Here is a 20,275-nt window from a genome sequence, read left to right on the forward strand (position 1 = left end):
ACAGACTTTCCTCATTTGCTAATGAATTAATTCCCAATGCACGGAATGCCAACCTTGGACCACTTAAACATTGCCTTCCTCACTGGGGGCAGGAAGATGACAGATGCACTCCCTACCCTTAGGAGCCCACAATCGGGGGTGCAGTCAGCCACGGCCAACAGGGGCCACAGAGGCCATCCCAGCTAATTGCTGAGGGAGCCAGAGGCCGCAGTCGCTGAGTCTGCCTTTAGGACTCCCCACGCCTCCTCAGAGTCCAAGCTTGGAGTCCACTATGGGAGCCACAAGCCACATGTGGCTACGGAGCATCACAAGTGTGTCCAGTGTCTGAGTTAACAATAAAATACACACCAAATTTCAAAGAGTATGGAAAGACTGAAAGGTATCTGGTTAAGAATTTTTTTATATTATGTGTAGAAATGCTAATATTGGTGATATACTGGGTTCAATAAAATACATTACTAAAATGAATTTCAACCTGCTTCCTCTTACTTTTCTTAATGTGCTTGCTAGAAAGTCTGAAATTACCTAAGTGGCTCACAGTCACGGATCTATTATTTCTATACTGCCGGTTCTGTTCTAAGCAGTCACAACTCTTGAGGAAAAAACCTGGGAGGCTGGCTCAGGTAGGGGGGCAAGTAGGGAGAAAAAACAGTGCCGGAAAGAGCACCCAGGGGTGCCTCTCAGGGGTTGCAGAGATGGAGCAGGGGCTGGCAGTGTGTTTGCTTCCTGAGCAGTACATACTTGCCAGATTCATTTGCAGCAGCAAGACTGCAACATAAAGGCCAAAAATGACAATAATCACATCACAAATAAAAATAGAAGCGGACTGTGCTTTAGAGGGAGCCATGCTCTGCTGGGGACCAGACCAACTAGCCAGCTTGGGCTGCACCCCATCTGGCCAGTCACTTGGTCACTCTGCCTCTCATCTGCAAAGAGGGAGGGGGGCTAAGATGCACGGGTGTGCCGGGGTCCCTGTTACTCTGTCTACGAAGTCTCTGGAAATCTGAAGCACTCTCTACATCCTAGAGGAAGGAGGAGAGTGCTACAGAAGGAGACACCTATGTGCCTAGAGATGTAAAGCTACAAAGAATGGAAAGTGGAGTAGAATCAATCCTTTACATTTCCTTTTTCCTAAAACAATTGTACTCGATGAATGAAAGGAAGCTGCTGGAAATGAGGACCCCTGTTCCCGGCTAGATATAGACTAGACGGGAATGCCATGAGCTAGGGAACCCCATCTGTGTGCTTGCTGCTGTGACCGTAGCTCTGAGAGGTGCCCCGCATACAGCATATAGCAGGTTCAAAATAACTGTCTAGGGGGGGTGGGGGTGGGGTTTCCAATGAAGACTTTGCAGCCGGGTTTGCGTTGGAGTTCCCATGCAGTTAATGTTTCCGAGTGCGCAAGGAGCCCTCAGCAATGGGCAAGGAGCTCACCTAGGCCCGGGCTGGCAGCTCAGTGTGTGAGCTGTCATCACAGGAGAAGGCGGAGAGGCGCAGAGACCTTGCCAACCCTGTGGGCTCTGGCTTGGGTGAGTCCCGGAGGCTCTTGCAGCAGAAGTGGCCCTACTATCCACTTCCAACAGGGAGTCAGGGCAAACAAAGGCTCGGAATTACCTGGGGCCCAGCTTCTCTGTGCAGGGAGGTAAGAGGAGCAAGGTTGGAGGCTACGTGGTGTAGCAGGTGATGCAGGTGCAAGTTATTGCCTTTGATGGCGCTCTCGCCACTTGGTAGCTGGGGGAACTGAGTTCCTCCCCTAACTTCATTCCCCACCTCCCTTCCAACAGGGCTCATCATCCACATCTTAGACGGTGGTTAGCTGCTCTGTACCTTCAGAAAGGACTGGCACAGGGTAAACTCCCTAAGTAGTGGCCTGCAGCACAAGGTAAATGTACTACAAGGGCTAGTATCTTTCTTCTGGATCACAGCTTTGAAATAAGGTTTCTAACCTGGTGTCTGTCCACAGCAAATCCACAAATGGGCTTCCACAGATCCTGGAAACCCCTGAATTCAGATGTGTGGGTGCACATCTATTTTCTTCAAGGAAAGTATCCATAGCTTTCATCTAAACCTCAACAGGCTTCCAGACTAAAAACAGGTAAAAAAAATAAAAATAAAAATAAAAAAATAAAACATTGAGTTTATGTGGCTTCCAAAACTTTGATGAAAGTTTTGATGAAACTTTCTGATGAAAGCTATGGATACTTTTACCTATCTATGGACTTCGTTTCTTCCATTTTTTTAATGATTTTATTTATTTATTCATGAGAGACACAGGGAGAAGCAGGCTCCCCGTGAAGAGCCCAATGCAGGACTTGATACCAGGACCCCAGGATCACACCCTGGGCTGAAGGCAAACACTTAACCGCTGAGCCACCCAGAGACCCCCTATGCACTTCATTTCTGAGGGAACCTCAGAACTAAGATTTCAATCTGGCTATTCAGGAGGCTTGCATTATTATACATAGCAGAAACCTTCATAGGAGGCTTTTATTATCTGGCAACTGCAGAATCATAGAATGTCTTTTAAAGTAGATGTTCAGGGGATCCCTGGGTGGCGCAGCGGTTTGGCGCCTGCCTTTGGCCCAGGGCGCAATCCTGGAGACCCGGGATCGAATCCCACGTCGGGCTCCCGGTGCATGGAGCCTGCTTCTCCCTCTGCCTGTGTCTCTGCCTCTGCCTCTCCCTCTCTCTCTCTCTCTCTCTCTCTCTCTCTGTGACTATCATAAATAAATAAATTTAAAAAAATAAAGTAGATGTTCATTTTAATTTCACCTATAGGACTGGAATATTTACAGCTTTTTAAATTTATTTATAAGATGTTATTTATTTATTCATGAGAGACACAGAGAGATAGGCAGAGACATAGGCAGAGGGAGAAGCAAGCTCCCTGTGGGGGGGGGGCTGATTCAGGACTTGATTCCAGGACTCTGGGATCATGACCTGAGCCAAAGGCAGATGCTCAACCACTGAGCCACTCAGGTACCCCTTTACTGCTTTAAATACATATTTCTCCAAAGCCTTTTTGACATATTCAAAGGCCAAGGGAGGCAGGTGGCATGTTTTATTCTTAGGAAGTGGTCATTTCATGTTAGAGCAATAATAACAAAAATCATAATGAATTGGAAGAGCCCAATCAAAGTTTGACTGTACTCCTCAACAATCTAGAGAAGTGTCTGACAGCTGGGCAATCTCCAGGACGAGGGCTTATAGTGGTAAGCAAGCCTGTTCAACTCTGTAAATCTTAATTTCCTTGTATGCAAAAAAAGGATGGATCATGGTAATACCTTCTTCCTAGGGCTGCTGTGAGAATTAATAAGAAAATAATTGTAAGTCATTTGTTAAGCACCCAATGCAGAGTAAGTGCCTCATAAATATTAGCTATTAAATAACCTCTTTTATGGTTGGAATAAAAAAAGTATTCCTCATCTGATCTCTGAGCCACACATTCTAGCTTCCAGACTGACTTTGGGCCGCTGTTATCTTTCAGTGTCTTCTCTGAAGTAGCTGTTAGAGACCAAGCAGGCAATGAGCATACCAAGTTCCGGGGAAACCATTAAAAAGTGTCTGAGCAGCAATTTCAAAGAGAACCTGCTTTCGTAGCCAACATTCTGGGATGCAAATTTAGGAATTGGGCTAAAGGAAACAGAAGAAACCTTGAAAATCACCAAGATGAATGACTCAGCACAGAGTTTTCATTCATTGCTCTAAAGCTTCTTGAGCACGTTTGTGGTGCAGAGCCCCACACTAGGCTCAGGGATACAGAAAGACGGAGCACCGTGCAGCTGTCTCAGTCAGCACCCTGGGAGAGGGAGTCGTAACACATAGCGGAGAACCACACAGCAAAGTAGATGCAGGGCTGGGCAGCCCCGGGGGGGTTCAGCAAAGGCTTCTTGCAGGAACATCGCTTGGATTGAGTGTGGAAGGAGGAGTGGATGTTCAAAGTCAAAGAAGTCAAGAAAGGAGAAAAGATTCATTCCATAGTGACAAAAGCACAGGCAAAAACATGATAATGAGAGAAAAATGGAGCACGGAGGGACCTTCAGGTGGCACAATTCAGCTCCGGGATAATGTGGGCAGCTGGAAGAAACCTTGCTGAACACCTCCCTCCTTCTCACCCACTGTTGGCCACAGGAGTCATGGTCCCCATTTCATGGGGAACCACAGGAACCATGGAATTCAGTTTCAGGAGCCTGGTCTTTCCCCCCCAGGGTTATGGAGTTATGAAGTGCTCTGAGGCACTTCTTGATTCGATTTTATCCATTTGTTCTTTAGAAAGAGCACTCCGGCCATGGTGGGGAGGAAGGCACTGAAGCAGAGAGACTGGATGTGGAATTATCAGAAGGGACTTGTGCAGGGTGAAACAATGAGGCTCTAACTCTAAACTGACAGTGGAAAGAGTAAGACAGAGACAGAGCAGGAAGTCCCGGTGACTGGGTGGAGGTGAGATCAGGACCTTTCCCAGGTTCACGGCTTGTGGGGAGAGTAAGAGGATGATGTGTCCGCCAGGAAAAACAGATGGCAGAGCCATCTACTCTTTTGCTTGCATGGCACCCACTCTATTCGATACTTTCTGTTTAAGAACCACCCCCTTCCTGCTCTGAGGGCAGCTGGTTTAGTGCAGGTTTTGCTGACCACCTTCCCATGCAGCTCCTATATCACCCCATCTGCCCCCTGGCCTCCACACACAGATGGCTCCTCCCATTCCCAAGGACTCCAGGCCTGGGCACATCATCAAGGACAAGCCAAGTCATATGTTTCAAATCCCCGGCCATAGAAGCTGGTTCAGGGATGGGCATGTGTCCACTAATTAGAGTTAATCCCAAATTATTCTCTTTTCCTGAAGGGGTTAAGCTTGAAGCTGCTGATGGCCATTTTACCACCATTTTGCCACCACCCAAATCAGAATTGGATTCTTTCTGAACTTTTCCCAGACAGGAGCCAATACATGCCCCTTCCGGCTGGAGCAAGTATAAACTGGGTTTCTGTGACCTGCAGCCAAGAGCCCTGATAAAGATAAGAAAATCGTGTCTCAAAAAAGAAGAGTCTACTTCTGTGAATGATGGCTTATAAAAACCCACATTACTGAGACAACTGTACCTTGAAACATCTGAATCTAAGAAAGACATTTCGGGACTTTATAGCAAATTCTACTGTGACTAATGAAAGGCCAAACCAGACGGCTTTAGAAAATGTTACTGCACCAGATAACGGCACACTCACTCATTAAGTTAACATTTACTGAATATCTTCAGGGTTCTCAGACTCGTACAAAAGAAACTATAAAAGTGTGTGCTTGGATTTGAGCTGGTCCATCCAAGGTCCTGCTGTAACGAGCAGCTGTGCGTGCTGTTCAGACTAATTGTGCGACGTTAGAGAGGCCAGGTGTTTCTGTCTGGCCCACAGCTGCCCTCGATGGTAAGGACGCCACCTGAATTTCAGACTGGCCATCAAAACAAGGCTGGCGAAGCGGCACCTCAACTGAGCCCTTAGGTGAAAAAGCGGTGAACGTGTTTTGAATTCCTCTCCCCTCTAATAAAACAACCACAACATTTATGGAGGAGCCTGGATGAGGCATGACATTGGACCTTCTTTCTCTACTCTCCTGCCATGAAAAGACCCCAACACCAGCATGGGTTCAGCTATTATTAACGCACCCACAGCTCTACATAAGTATGCCTGAATCCTGTCCCCTAGTCTCAGGGGCTAGGAATAAATGGTCCAGGGTTTATTTCTGGTGGGCATTTGTTGGTTTTGCTACCCTGCATCCATTCCCACTTCTGAGATCAGTACTCCATTGTTCTCTGAGGAAGCATCTACCGACTGCCCATCGTGTGCCCCCTTCGTGGGGTTGCCAATCAACGTGCCCAGCCAAGCAGTAGGAGTGCCTTTAAACTGGGCCAAAGGTTTTCTCTCTCTCCGATCTCAGGTCTCTGAGATCATGACCTGAGCTGAAACCAAGAGTCAGACGCCCAAACAACTGAGCCACCCAGGCACGCCTAAAGGTTTTCTCCTTGCTGGTCTGCTAAGTGCAAGGGCAGACCTTTAGCAGTGGGTTGCAGAAAAACAAACATGGGTTTCTACTCCCGTGACCCCACAGCAGTTCCGATTCCATCCTGAAAGTGGTTCTTCTGACTTCCCTCTGACCCGTGGGGGTGTCCTCCAGGTTGTCTTCTGTTTTCTGCTGCTTTTCTTGTGAGAAACTCAAGTCTATACAATTTGCTGCAATTTAAGCACTAAGCACTAGCTAACGTTCATAGCATACTCTGCAGCTTATAAAGTACTTTCACGTTCAATTTATCTCTTTTGATCAGCCTTTCTGGAACTGAATTTTTCTCCTCCCCCCAAATAAATCACTTACTCATGTCTCTATTTCTCACGACGGCACACTTGTTCCTTCAGCCACTTAAGCTTTTGAAAATCTCAGAATGATTTTGACTGGAGGCTCTCAATAATGCCCTGTCATCAGTCACCTAATCCTAAAATATGGCATCTCCCAGAGTGATGCCTTCCTTTCCATTGTTTCTGCCTCCACTTTTGCCAGAGCCTTCCTCACCTTCAAACAACAGTCTGCTGATACTGCCACCAGTCTACCGTCTCCAAACAATCCTGATGCCACTGGTAGAAGGCTGTGACTAAAATTTTACCATCCTTGCATTATTCCTCAGTTACGTAAGGTTTACAGAACAGAGAATATGGGACAATGATGTACAGGTCATTTCCTAACCTAAATTCTGGGCTGCCCACAAGCAGGCTCCACTAATCTCTCCTGTCTTCTAAGTATACTCTTCCTTAGTAAAAAAAAACAAAAAACATTTGGCAGAACAAGGATTCAAACGTGTAGTAAATTGGGGGGGGGGGAGCTACAGTTTTTTGTGGCTGCCTCTCATTTTAATTGGAGTCTTTCTAGACCCCTCGAAGGCATGGTGACCTTGAGATCCCATCTGACCAATGGGACAGTAACATAGGCTTCAAACTTGCTCTCTTGCTGCTCTTGGTACAGTGTTTGTTCTGTAAAGAAGTCCAACTTAATCTGCTAAAAACTGGGAGGTATGTGTCCTGGTCACCGGTTAACGTGGCTAACAGCATAACTGCCAGATATAACTGTGAAGCCATCCTAGATCATCCTGCCATCAGCCCACCCACTAGTGGACTGAAGATGTCTGAGGCAACCCTGTCAAATCAGCAGAAGAACCACCCAGCTGAGCTCAACCCAAACCGCTGAGCACAGAATCATGAGCTTTAGTAGTTGCTTTAAGCAACTGCATTTTGGGGTGATTGATTATGCAGCAACACATAACTTATAAAACATCTGAGCTGATTAGGTCATTTTATCCTCAGAATTCCTTTCCAATTACTAGTTAGCATCTTGGGGGCTGGATCATAAAGTATCTTTTATGTGTCCTATTTCTTCCAAGTGCCTTGTGAAGAGACTGTGCATTTTGTATTTTTATATGCCACAAATGCACAAAGGGAATACATTGTAACTAATCAGGAATCAAACAGTGCTTTTCCAGGGCCCAGCCATCAGTCTTATCAACTCCTAGTCATCATTTCAACACATATTTTGATCATTAACATTTAAAGCTTGAAAGAGGGAAGCTGCAAACCATAAAACAGGAAATCTAGTTATCTCATCCACGTGAAGTGCAAAATCATGCAAAGCATATATCACAAAAGTAACCTATTTATTGATTCATTTTCAGTACTCCTTGTAGCTAAATCTGCATATCAATTAAAGGGGGGCACAAGTAAACAAATATATAAGGGTAAAAGTTTCACAGAAGCAACTGTTTCATTTTCACCAGGATATTATTGTTCTCCCAAGACACATATTTCTCCTATGCGGTTTGCAACTATAACCTGACAGACTGCCAAAAACAAGGCTTCTCTTCTAAGAGTGTCACAGATTCTCTTGTTGCTGTTCAATTAGATTTTGCATTTAAAAGAGAATTTCCCTTGTGTTTCTTATAATAGTGCACCTGCTCCTTGGGAGATTTCCTCTCTTGACAAGCAATGCCTTAAATCTGGCAAGAAAAACAGCTCCAGGCTTTCTCTGATAATATCAAAGATCATTTGTTTGTATTAGACGTTTGTGTGGGTTTCCCTCCTCTTAAGAGCAGTAAAGTACTACTACAATCCCTTCCAAAACAACAGCACACACAAAGTTTCTTGGCCTCTGTTCTACATTTCCACCCACACCTGCAGCAGAACAGCTGTCTGGAATTAGCAAAGCTGCGACATAGCGTAGAGAGAGATTCATTTGCTCTGGTCACTTCCTTTTGGACATCAACACATGGTAAGTGTCAAATCAATAAATGTAGCATCACTTGGAATCTACTCTGTTGTAGCCTTTCCTCATGAAATGCTTCCTATGGAAAAAATGAAGCTTACGTTCATTCAAGGTAATATCCCTTATTTTTTATATATCGTTTCTGAGATGTCTAAACGATCCTTAAGAGAGGCACCATCACCTTCTTTCCGAATCTAGACCTGGGAACTCCTACGTATTTGGTTATGGGTGATCTTCAGTTAAAACTGCGTCCTGAAGAGCCTTCTGTGATGGACAGCAAAATGTCACACCTCCTTCAAATAGTTTTAAGAAGAAGCCCTTAAAGCTGTCTCCCTACACTCTAACCACACTGAACTTAAATTAACATTCAGCTGCTACAGGAGTAGCCAATAGATGTTTCCTCCTCCCCCCCCTCGCCAAAGTGAACACATTAGCATACTGCTTTCCTAGACCTCGTTCTTTCTTTGCCTTTTAAAATTTCAATATGTACAAATGAAATACAGATTCCAACCCATTCCCAATTGGGATGTCTGCTCCGTAATAAGAGAAATAGGTTTTTTGCCTTCCTGCAGATTCAGCAAGGAAAGTGGTGCTTGAGAATTACGTGTTTAGAGTGACACCTTGGAGAACTGACATACTCTGCACACATGTAATCCTCATAAACCTCCCCAGGCAGCCCTTATTTCATTTTTGCAAACTGCACCCTGGCCGGGCTCCACAGCACGTGGTGTGTGGGTAGCCTGTCCCGCACCGAGCGGCCGGCTCTCCCTTCCTCTGGGCTCTCGCCGGCCTCCCGGCTCTTTGATGGGCACTTGTCAGGAATAGTCCAGAGGGGTGGGGAGGCCCAGCCACCGGCCAGGGAAAAACGGACACCGACGGTAATGCTTCCTCAATGAACTTTCCCAAGGAAAGCAACGTTCCCGCAGGAAAAAACAACACGTTCCCTCCACCGCCCCCCCCCCCCCGCCCTCCTAGCGGTCCATTGACAATGAGCAACAATGCTGTTGCCTTTTTGTTTCGTCAAGACTTTCTTCGCTGCAAGCAGTAGCGTGTTCCTCAAAGAATGCTAGTATTTCCTGTGGAAACTGTACGGCTGCCAGCAATGGCTCATAATTTCCCCCCTCTTTTCTTTTCGTAAAAATGAAATAAACAAAACGTGGCATTTGACAACGGCCAAAATACCAGTTCACCTCACTTACCACCTGCAGATGAAAGTCATCAGCAGCGGAGAAGGCCAAGAGAGGCGCACCCCCGGCCGAAATCGGCGCGGACGAGCCTGGGACGCAGGACAGCGCCCGGGGCAGCTCCGGGGCAGCTCCGAGCCCGGCGGCGCCCGCGGCCCGCGAGCCCCGGGAACGCGCGGGGGCTCCCTGGGCCGCAGCCACCCCGCGGGGCCCTCGGGCGCGTTTCTTAGCGTCGTTATTTGCTCCTGCCGCCGGTACTGTTACTTCGCCCCTCGTTATCGGGGCTTTTCGGGAGCTGGGCACTGCCCATCGCCGCCTCCCCGGCGACGTGCGGCGGCGGCAAGGGTCCCAAGCACACGACGTCGGCAAAGGCAGGCACGATCCTTCGGCCGCCGGGGCGGGGGCTGCCTCCCCCTTCCCGGAGTGGAGCCGCCGCTCGGCCGCCGCCGCCGCCGTTACTATAGAGACCTTCCCCCAAACCCGCTCTGCCCAGGCGCCGCCGCTGCCCGGGCCGCCGGGACTCGCGGCACAAAGGGGCCGGGGGCTGCGGGGCTGCGGGGCTGCGGGGCGGCCCCCGCGCAAACTTGGAAAGGAGCCGCCGCCCGCGCCCGCCGCCCCCCGCCTCCCCGCCGCGCCCGCCGCAACCTGGACTCACCGGGGGCGCCCGGCGCCGGCGACTCGGGAGCGCGGACCGACTGACGGACGCGCGGGTGGACGGCGGCGGCGGCGGGAAGCGCCGCAGCGGGCGCGGGAGCGGGCGCGGGAGCGGGCGGCGGAGGCGCAGCCGCGGCCCCGCTACGTCACAATGCGGCCGGGCCGCCGGCGCCGCTCCCCCGACCCCCAACGGGCGCGCGCGGGCGGGGGCAGCCCCGGGGCGAGCGGGCGAGCGGCCGGCGCGGGGGGCGCACCGCCGGGGGGCGGGGGCGGGGCGGGGCGCGGCCACACCGCCCGGGCTGCGGGAGCCGCCGCGCGCCCCGGGTCCCCGGCGCCCCCGCCCCCCCCGCCCCCGGGCCGCGGGTCCCGCGCCGCCTGACAGCGACCCTCCGTCCGCGCCCGGCCCCCGCCCGCCCGCTCCAGCCCGCCCCAGCCCGCTCCAGCCCGCGAACCTGCGCCTCCCCGTGCACCTTTCTGGCCGCTCACCTCGGCCGCCCTTGCAGCCTCCCCGCCGGGCTGCGCTCCTCCCCTCCTACTTTTTGCCCCCGCTTCCCTCTGTCTCCCCCGCCCCCCGCGCTCCCCCCTCCGGCTCGGCGGCCTCTCCCCCTGGAAATGAAGTCGCCCCTCACCGGGATCCACGCGTCAGCCGCTGCCACCTCATTGGTCCCCCAGACAGTCCGGCGGTGCAGCCTGAACCGGGAAGAGGGACCCGGGGAGGGGAAGCGGAAGGTGGGCACGGTCCTGGGACACCGCGGGGCCCGAGCAGCCCTGACAGAGGCTGCGGCGCTGGCACGGGGTCCTCGCCCCCCCCCGCGGCCCAGGCCCCCCCGCCCCGGGCCCCCCCGCCCCAGGCTCGCCCCCTCCGGGACCTCGCCGGCCGGTGGATGGCGGGATGGCAAGGGGGCTTGGCCCGGGACGTCCTTTGCTCGAGCGTGGGTGCTGGATGGAGACTTCAGTCGGAAAGAATGGCTCTTTAATTCGACAACGTTCCGTATGCCACGGCCCCACGGTCCTAGGAACTCGACTTTCAGCGTCTTTCTCCCGATGGGGGGCGGAGGCGTGGGGGGGGGGAGCTGGATGGGGCGTGTGGGCCAGCCCGCCGTGCTGACCGCCTCTTTCCCTCCTTATTTCCGAAATGAAATCAGGGAGAGTGGAAGCGTTTATGGTGACCTTGGCTCAGGACCGTCTCTCTTTTGCCCTTTGGAAAGCTTTAAATGGTTTTTAAGAACCCTCTGTCCCAGGAGAGATGACTCGGAGAAGTTCACTCCGCAGAGCTACGGAGGGCCACTCGGGCTCCGGGTGTGGCCGCTTTTGCCTGACGTTGCCCCAGAGAAAAGTGTGAGGAAGCGAGTTCTCGTCCCTCCAGCCTCTTTGTTCCCTGGCCAGTTCCCAGGCAGCGAGAGTGGCGCCACGGTCCCGGGAAACTCTGCGCTTATCTGGGCTAACGGCCCCGGGGATGCGTAGCATGTGTGAGCCTGTCATTGAAAATACATCACCGATAATCCATTTACTGCGTAGAATAATGTAGTAGATAGCAATAGCCTAGAAGAGCGTATTATTACATATGTTAATGTTGATATATATTTAATACATGGCAACCAGACACGACCTGGTGGTTCAATTTTTTTTTTGATTTTCATTTATTTACGATAGTCACACACACAGAGAGAGAGAGGCGCAGAGACACAGGCAGAGGGAGAAGCAGGCTCCATGCACCGGGAGCCCGACGTGGGATTCGATCCCGGGTCTCCAGGATCACGCCCTGGGCTAAAGGCAGGCGCCAAACCGCTGCGCCACCCACGGATCCCACGACCTGGTGGTTCAAAACCGAGTTCTCCCCACGACCAGGGAAATACTGTACACGGTGCCTGTGGAGTCCGTGGGCCGCTCTGTTGGCAGGGGAGAGGCAGGCTGGAGGGTTGGGAGAGCACGGCCGCAGTCCTGCTCTGGACCTGTTTGCGCAAGTACAATGATTACAGAAATGAGGACTACCTTAAAGGCCAGCAGAAGACATTTCACATGCTTGTAATTTGATTTCCTATTAAGAAATTAAATTTCTCTTTCTCCGCTCTTTGACATGAACTGCCAGAAGTGTGTCCTGCAGTGCTGTAATTTGTGTATTGTAATTCATCATATATAAGACTTTAAGTACATGCGTGGAAAGTGGCTTCACAATTTTAAAAACACACATTATCCCTCTGTAAAAAAATATAAAGTCAGATGACATCATATGGCACTAAAAATACTTGAAAATATTGGGCTCAATTCATTCACATCTGGTTAAAATAAAAATACTGTTTTTTGTGTTTTCCTTTTTTTTTTTTTTTTGTCTAGTATAAACTCTGAGAAAAGCACATCTTGCTTCCATCCAGTAGATATGGATGGAAATTGGTGTCATCCTTGACGAGGTCTACAGAGAGCATAGTTCTACTGCCATCCTATTAAATATTTTGGTATTTACCACCCATTTTGATAAAGCAGATTTTAATTATTGAAGGAGTAATTTGTTGAAGAATAGTAAATACACATCTTTTCCCCACTTCCCTGAACATCAACTAGCTCTAACAATGAGCCAAGTGTGAACACACTTTAAATGGTTCAACAAGAAGGGGACCGATGGTGTCTCTTGTACAGAAAATGGGTTGTCCCAGGAAAAAAAAAAATTATGTTTCTGTGTAGCGAAAGTAACATGCCAAAGCTTAAAAGAGCAGTCTCTGAGATGTTGTTTCAGATATCTCCCCCTGTTTTTAATAGTGCTTTTCTTAACGGTTTATTCTCTTTCTAACATGTGTTTGATTACATGTTTACCATTGTTTCCGCGTGATTATTTTTACACTGCGATTTAAACCTATGCTTATATATATACTTTCCTACATAGTCTACAAGTTTGCTTTTGCTTGGATCGTTTGTTAGTTGCTTCTTCTGTGCAATCTGTTGCTAAATCCTAAACCACAAATTGATAGACCAAAATGTGGAAGTAGTGAAATTGTTGGGTTGGAACAGACTTGCTAGATTTTAGGTTGGATGCCAAGAAAGCCAGCTTTCTCAACATCATGTTGACTTTTTATCAAGTTCATAGACTACTCGGCCTAGTCCTTTATCTGCTTATTCTCAACCAGTCTCTGATACGCAGTTTTCTAACCAAGCAGCTGCATGGGTAGGCTAGTTAGTACCAATGGGATGGCCTAGCAACCACAGCCACTGGACCATTTACCCCTTTAAAGAGTACTCTTCACCCATGCCTACGACTGCACCCTAAAGGATGTGCACCTTTAAGAGCAGTTAGCATATTTCTGCTTCATGTCCACTTCTTTAAAAAAAGAGGGGGTGGGTACCTCGGTGGCTCAGGGGTTGAGCGTCTGTCTGCCTTTGGCTCCAGTCCTGATCCCAGGGTCCTGGGGTTGAGTCTCACATCAGGCTCCTTGTAAGGAGCTTGCTTCTCCCTCTGCTTATGTCTCTGCCTCTCTCTCTTTCATGAATAAATAAATAAAATCTTTAAAAACATAAAAAATAAAAAATTTAAAAAATATTTATTTGAGAGCCTGCACAGAGGTGGGTGGAGGTGGGGGAGGGGTAGAGGGAGGCAAGCAGATTTCCTGCTGAGTGGAAAGCCCCCCCACCCCCACCCCCGCCCCCCGCAGGGCTCCATCTCAGGACCCTAAGATCAGGACCTGATCCAAAATCAAGAGTCTGACTCTTAATCGACAAGCCACCCAGGCGCCCCTCATGTCCATTTCTCATCCCCTACTATTCAACTGTCAGTACCCATCAAGATGCCAGGGAGTTCATATTACTCATATTTGGATCATCAACACTGAGCACATTTTTATACTCAAGAGTTAGCTACTGAAAATAATTAGTACAAAAGTGCATTTCACTGTATATCATCTGCCAAAGAGCTGACATCTAATTGTTCATTCAATTATTACAATTAAACATCTGCCTCTTTTCTTTTACCCAGTTTTCATAATATATCTTTATTGTGTGACAAAAATTGGATAAACCTGCTATAACACTGTCAGTGATCAAGCAGAAAACCATTCTCTTTTTTTCCCTATTCTTTAAATGTAGATTTTACTTTACTCGAACTTCTAACTCCCTGTTAAAGGCTCAGATTTTTAATTTTCATTGCACAGTCTGGGTCATCGACGGAAGTCTTGCTTGAAGTCCTTTCTGATTTCTGGTTGAGAACTATAGGTTGGGGCAGACTATTATTTTATTTTGGAGTCAAGTTTGTTTCATGTGCTCGTACAAATTTATGTAAGTAAATTATGAAGTATTTATATGGAGAATCAGGACCATACTTCTCCTGTAAATGCGATTGTTATCAGTCAGGATGAGTTAGGTTATGCCGTGGTAACAATCATGCAACAACTCAAAACTTTCATAGATTTATAAAAATGTATTTCTTGCTCTCCCTACAGGACAAGTCCAGGTTAGCTGCATCTCTGCTTCACATCTTTTTTTATTTTAAGACTTCAGCCAAATGGAGCAAGTTGCAAACAGCGATATCCCTTACGTGATGAGGAAAGAGAACTCCGGAGGGTCTTTAACCAGGAATTATATGCTGTAGCTTAGAAGTCAGACAGGTCATTGCTGCTTACAAACTCGTTGGACCGAACTAGTCATATGGCTCCACCAACCACAAGAGAACAAGGACATACATCCTACAACATATCCAGAATATTTGGTACATAATAGGATGAGGAAGTGTGAACATGTTACATTTCACTGTAGATGAAACAGGAAAAAAATCTCTGTATATTTTACCTAAATGCCATAGCATTTACCTAGGGGAATAGATGTGGAACAGAAAGGTAAATGCTATAACAGTTTTACTTTCTGAAATAACTGCCAAAACCACAGTAAAGAAATGTGAACAACAAAGAATGATAAGGAACTCAGTTGTTCTCTGAATTTTTTTTTCAAGATTTATTTATTTATTTATTCATGAGAGACAGAGACAAAGAGAGAGAGGCAGAGACATAGGCAGAGGGAGAAGCAGGCTCCCCGCAGGGAGCCTGATGTGGGACTCGATCCCAGGACTCCGGGATCACACCCTGAGCCGAAGGCAGATGCTCAACCACTGAGCCACCCAAGGGTCCCGGAACCCAGTTTTTGAAGTTTCAGAGAGAAAGGAATGGTTATAGGACATACTTATTTTGGTTCTCCCCGCTTCCTTTTTCCTGTACAAACCCTACTCCCCTCATCATCATCATCATCATGTTCTTTAGACAGTGCTCATCTCTGCCTCATCCTCCTGTGTGTCTGCATGCCTACGCTGAGTGTGACTAGGAACTTGGCATTCCTCACCTGACCTCTCTTCTATGGTCGTTTCTTCACTTTCCAGTGATTTTCTTTCCCCCTTCAATATTCCTTTTCTCTGTTAGCCTTTTGCTAGATCTTAGACTTCTAATAAAGTTAGAATTGGAAGGGAGATGAAATTCAAGTCTGGCAGCTTAGCTGCTTATAATATAGCAGCTTTAATAAAAGATTTGGTGTAGAAGAAAGTTTATGGATTGTTAACCTGATTCACTGAGATTATCCTGGGATTTCGATTAATCCCATTGCTACGCTTTTATCTATTCTTACAGATCCTTGGAAGTTTCGCCGTTGGTGTTATTAAATGGAAACCATTAAATCGTGCAAAAATACGATCAGGTGAAGGTGTGTCTTGACATGTGGTTCGGAGGTGGCCTGGGGCAAAAAATACAGAGACTCTACCAGGGGCTAAGGGTTTTTTGGTAAATCAGCTGATTTGGGGCCATGATCTTTCCTCTGTGCTCCTTTTCCAGAGTGAGTTACCAGCAGAGAGAACTTGAATCTGTAAAGCTGTTGAAATGCCTAGAGGAACTCTGCATCCAGACTCTATTCAGGCAGGCAGGCAGTATGAAAGCTTCATAACTGGAATTAACTATAATTATTTTAACTCCATAGCCAGATTTTTGGAGGTTAGAGCTTGCTTCTTGGTTCATTTGGGTTCATGCTTCACCTACGACCTGGAGAGACTGCCCATTCTTAGGCTTCACCGTAAACCTTCAGTTCTAACTTAAAAGTGTTATTTCCTCAGCAAACCAAAGGACTGGTCTCTTTTCCCAGGGATTCCATTCACATCATCTTTATTAATAGGTCACCTTTTCCCTGGTACTTTTTATTGAAAGCCTTTTCCCTCTCATGGTGGCTTGTTGCCTTCAGATCTCTTTGAGCAGACTCCCCCTGGGTTGTATCCCATCTCCTTATCTGTCCGCTGGCGCCTCCAGTCTGAATCAGGCTGCTACTGACAATGGTGAAATGTGCCTGAGACTGGTGCTCCCAGAAATCAGCAGGGGATGAGAAATGCCCCCACCTTTCTGTGTTCCCAGAAATGGCTACCCCAAAGAGCCACTTCCCCCATACAATTGATAAAACGCATGGTCCCCTCTCTCTCATGACTCCCTAAGATTTGCAGGTGGCTCCCTTGTTTACCTAGGACAAGGCTAAACACAGACTTTTCCCCTTTTGCCTGAACGTGCTGACAAGACTAGACACAGACCCTCCAACTTCCCTTTCTTTGTCTCATGAATGAATAGCTGAGATTAAATTGTTTGTCCCTCTGAAATTTGCTAGACATAGAAAAAAAAAACATTTCCTGTTCGGCTAATTGATCTAGACTTTCCTTGATCTCAAAACAATCCCAACTGTAAGTCATCCCACCTGTCACTGGTCTCTCCCTCCCTACAAAAGTCTAACACAAAATTCCCCTGCAGAAACACTCCGATATTCAGATTTAGGGTGCTGGGCCTATTGCAAGCACTTGAATAAAATCAATCTTATTTGCCTGTGTTTGGCTTTGATACCATCCTCGTCCCTTTTGGATTCTACTGCCTTTTTTATCTTCATGAATAGCTACCCTAGTCACTGACATGAATGGATGCCAAAGACTTGTTATTTAACCATAAGATGATTATTTTGAAGGAAACTTTTACATCCAACATTTTGGTCTGCAAGGGAAATTCCTAATGCTCTACAACAATAACCGAGGAGTATTTTAAATCCTTCAAATTGTGCAGTCTCATTACTCAACTTTTCCATAGGTCTGTGTTTTCTGTTGGTGACATGAATAGCCCTCCTACACCAGAGCATCCAACTTAGGGATAAATGAAAATGGTGTAAGTTGCCAAACAGTCAGCATAGGTCAGCATAATTGCTTTTCTAATATGACACATGTACATAACAATATCTTAGTTATTAAATACTCAGCCAGATTCTTTATGCTCTACCATGGGATTAATATATTTTCCACAACTTCCACATTAGTCACTTGCCTACCAGGTTACACTACTTTCCAACATGGGCCAATTGGAGAGAGAAATAAATTCCTAAACTAGGTGCAGGATGGGAGCTTTCAACAATTGGAATATCCTACAGATTAAAGACCTCTTAAGAATGGGAGGGGAGAGAGAGCAGGAGGGAGGAGGGAAAGGAGAAGAGAGAAGGAATTCATTTAAGAATGAAACACTATGGCTGAAAGGTCTTGCGAAATTCTGTAAACGTGTGCTCTTCGTCCTCAAGGGCACATGTAGACACTAGAGATTTTGCACGTGTGCATAAACACCGATTAAATCTCAAACTGGAGGTTTTGGTATTTGAAATGAATTTGATTAGATGGTTACAAAAAGGAATGCAGGTCAGCGAGTGTGGTTAAATGATTTGAAGAGGAATGCAGGTCAACTTCCGAACACCATGCCACATTCCCATGAACCTGCCCCAGTTGTAGAATGTGAGACTGAGGAAAACGCGTTCCACTGATTACTTATCAATTGTTACTGCACTGTGTATTTAATTACACTTGGTCCTCTGGGCATCTGCAGTCGTCTTCTTCATTTTGATAATCATTTTACTATAGCACCTAATCTTGCTTTGAATATTACTGTGATATATATCCACTTGGATTCAGAGTTTCTGTTGTTTTTGTAAGTAATTCACCTTTTTTCTTACCTATTGTACCTTGAGACCAAACCCAGGTGTTTGGTGATGTTTGGATAGGCCTACAGATGATGCTCATCCCAACCAATGGCAACAAAGGGATTTAGATGCCATGGGGACTAAAGCTGTAATGGGCTGGTTTTTTGGCTTTGTCTCTAAACAGCTTCTGGTGGGTTAATATAACGAAAACTTTTCCCCTTGGATAAGCTATGCAAAGACATTAGAACTGGTTACCTCTAAGTTGCAGAAGAAAGCCATCAGTGAAAGGAATGCATCAGTAATTATAATCCTTTCTGTTCTAAATCGGAATAATTTCTATGTCCCAACAGCTTTGGGAAAGAAGAACTCTGAAAATGAAGCAAGGTTTTCAGCCTTCTTAGATATGACTCTGTTGTGAGTTTTACTCTTTTCTCTAAATTTATAGCTTTTGGTTCCGAAGTCCTCAGCCTGGGGACATATGGTCTTCCTTAGGAGAAAACAAGGGGAGAAAAGTTAAATTCATATTGAACTGGATGAGGATAGCTGATGGCTGATGAAAAATCTTCCTTGTAAATCATGGGAAATGTTTTAAAGGTGGTTTGTGGGAAGAATAGAAAAAGATGTCATTGTTGATAGACTAAGTATTGTTAAATGTAAAGTCTAGGGCAACCCTGGAGTGTAGAGGTTGAGCACACTGATCTGGGTGTTAAATTCTCTGAGTTTAAATCTCAGCTTCATCTCGTACCATCCTCAAAGCTGGTTAATGTGGGTGGGTCCTAGTTTCCACTACTACAAAATGGAACACTAGGAGTGCCTCTGTCACCAGATTGTTACGATAATTGATTAAGTCAATATGCGAAGAGAACTTAGAGTTGAACACACTAAGAATATTAATAGGTATTTGTCAAATGAACTCTGGAAAGCCAATAGCACCTCCGCGAATTCCCTGGAAATGTGGGTTCTAAAGCCCACTGCTATTCTAGCTGACTGTGAAGTTCACTACTTCTCTGCTTGTGTCATGGCATTAAATAGCACTAGGATTCTTTGCTCCTTAAACCAGAATAGAAGTACATCTTGGATTACTATGCAGTATGTGTATAGTTATCCACGACTCTACCTTTATTATGATCACTGAGATTACATGAAATGTTATTTGGGAAACCTTTCAGTTTGGGTTTAAGTCTTGTCACTGGTACTCTGTCAATTTAAGATTTTTTTAAAATGCGGATCTTGTAATTTGATATCTGACTTTGTATTCTAAATGACATTTAATATTTTTCCCAGACCTCCATTGGCGATTTAATGCACAATTCAGGAATGGATGAAGAAGTACTTTGAAAAATGAAACATCTTGAGGGGGGAGGGGCAAGATGGCGGAAGAGCAGGGTCCCCAAATCACCTGTCCCCACCAAATTACCTAGATAACCTTCAAACCATCCTGAAAATTTACGAATTCGGCCTGAGATGTAAAGAGAGACCAGCTGGAACGCTACAGTGAGAAGAGTCCGCGCTTCTATCAAGGTAGGAAGACGGGGGAAAAGAAATAAAGGAACAAAAGGCCTCCGAGGGGGAGGGGCCCCGCGAGGAGCCGGGCTGAGGCCGGGGCGAGTGTCCCCAGGACAGGAGAGCCCCGTCCCGGAGGAGCAGGAGCTGCACCAACCTTCCCGGGCGGAAAGGGGCTCGCAGGGAGTTGGAGCAGGACCCGGGAGGGCGGGGATGCCCTCGGGCTCCCGGGGACACTCACAGACACCTGCGCCCCGGGAGAGTGCTCCGAGCTCCCTAAGGGCTGCAGCGCGCACGGCGGGACCGACCGGAGCAGCTCGGAGGGGCTCGGGAGCGGCTTCAGGGAGGGAGCTGCAGGGCGGGAGCGCGAATCCACCAGCGCAGGCTCCGGAGCACAGGGCGCCGGGACACAGCCCAGGATCCGGCCTCCCCCGGGACAGGCAGAGGCCGGGAGGGCCCAGGACAGCGAGGACGCTCCTGCCCCGAGCTGAGCAGATCAGCGGCCCCGCCCCGGAGCCTCCAGGCCCTGCAGACGGAGAACCGAGAGCCCCGAGCCCCGTAGTTCCTGCGGAGGCTGAATCCAGGCTTCCAGAGTTGCCATAGCAACTGCTGCTGTTCCTCCTGGGGCCTCACGGGGTAAACAACCCCCGCTGAGCCCGGCAGCAGGCAGGGGCAGAGCAGCTCCCCCAAGTGCTAACAC

General features: G+C 47.6%; 2 protein-coding genes across 5 annotated transcripts in view; both read right to left on the minus strand.

Annotated features, from left to right (window-relative positions):
* The window catches only part of SNCAIP (synuclein alpha interacting protein), a 148,654-nt gene extending 137,748 nt beyond the window's left edge, over positions 1-10,906 (minus strand). Inside the window, exon 1 of one of the 4 annotated variants that reach the window (XM_055302158.1) lies at positions 10,758-10,906. The gene's annotated coding sequence lies outside the window, so the exon portion shown is untranslated. Of the gene's footprint in view, positions 1-9,489; positions 10,047-10,129; positions 10,206-10,757 lie in introns of those variants that run through there. The other 3 variants (XM_055302160.1, XM_055302157.1, XM_055302162.1) reach the window with 3 other exon arrangements.
* Positions 1-20,275, minus strand: part of LOC129494628 (uncharacterized) — a gene marked incomplete at its 5' end in the record, with an annotated part of 613,327 nt that overhangs the window by 293,680 nt on the left and 299,372 nt on the right.

This window comes from Nyctereutes procyonoides, unplaced genomic scaffold (genome assembly GCF_905146905.1).
Source record: "Nyctereutes procyonoides isolate TBG_1078 unplaced genomic scaffold, NYPRO_anot_genome, whole genome shotgun sequence".
Lineage (NCBI taxonomy): Eukaryota > Metazoa > Chordata > Mammalia > Carnivora > Canidae > Nyctereutes > Nyctereutes procyonoides.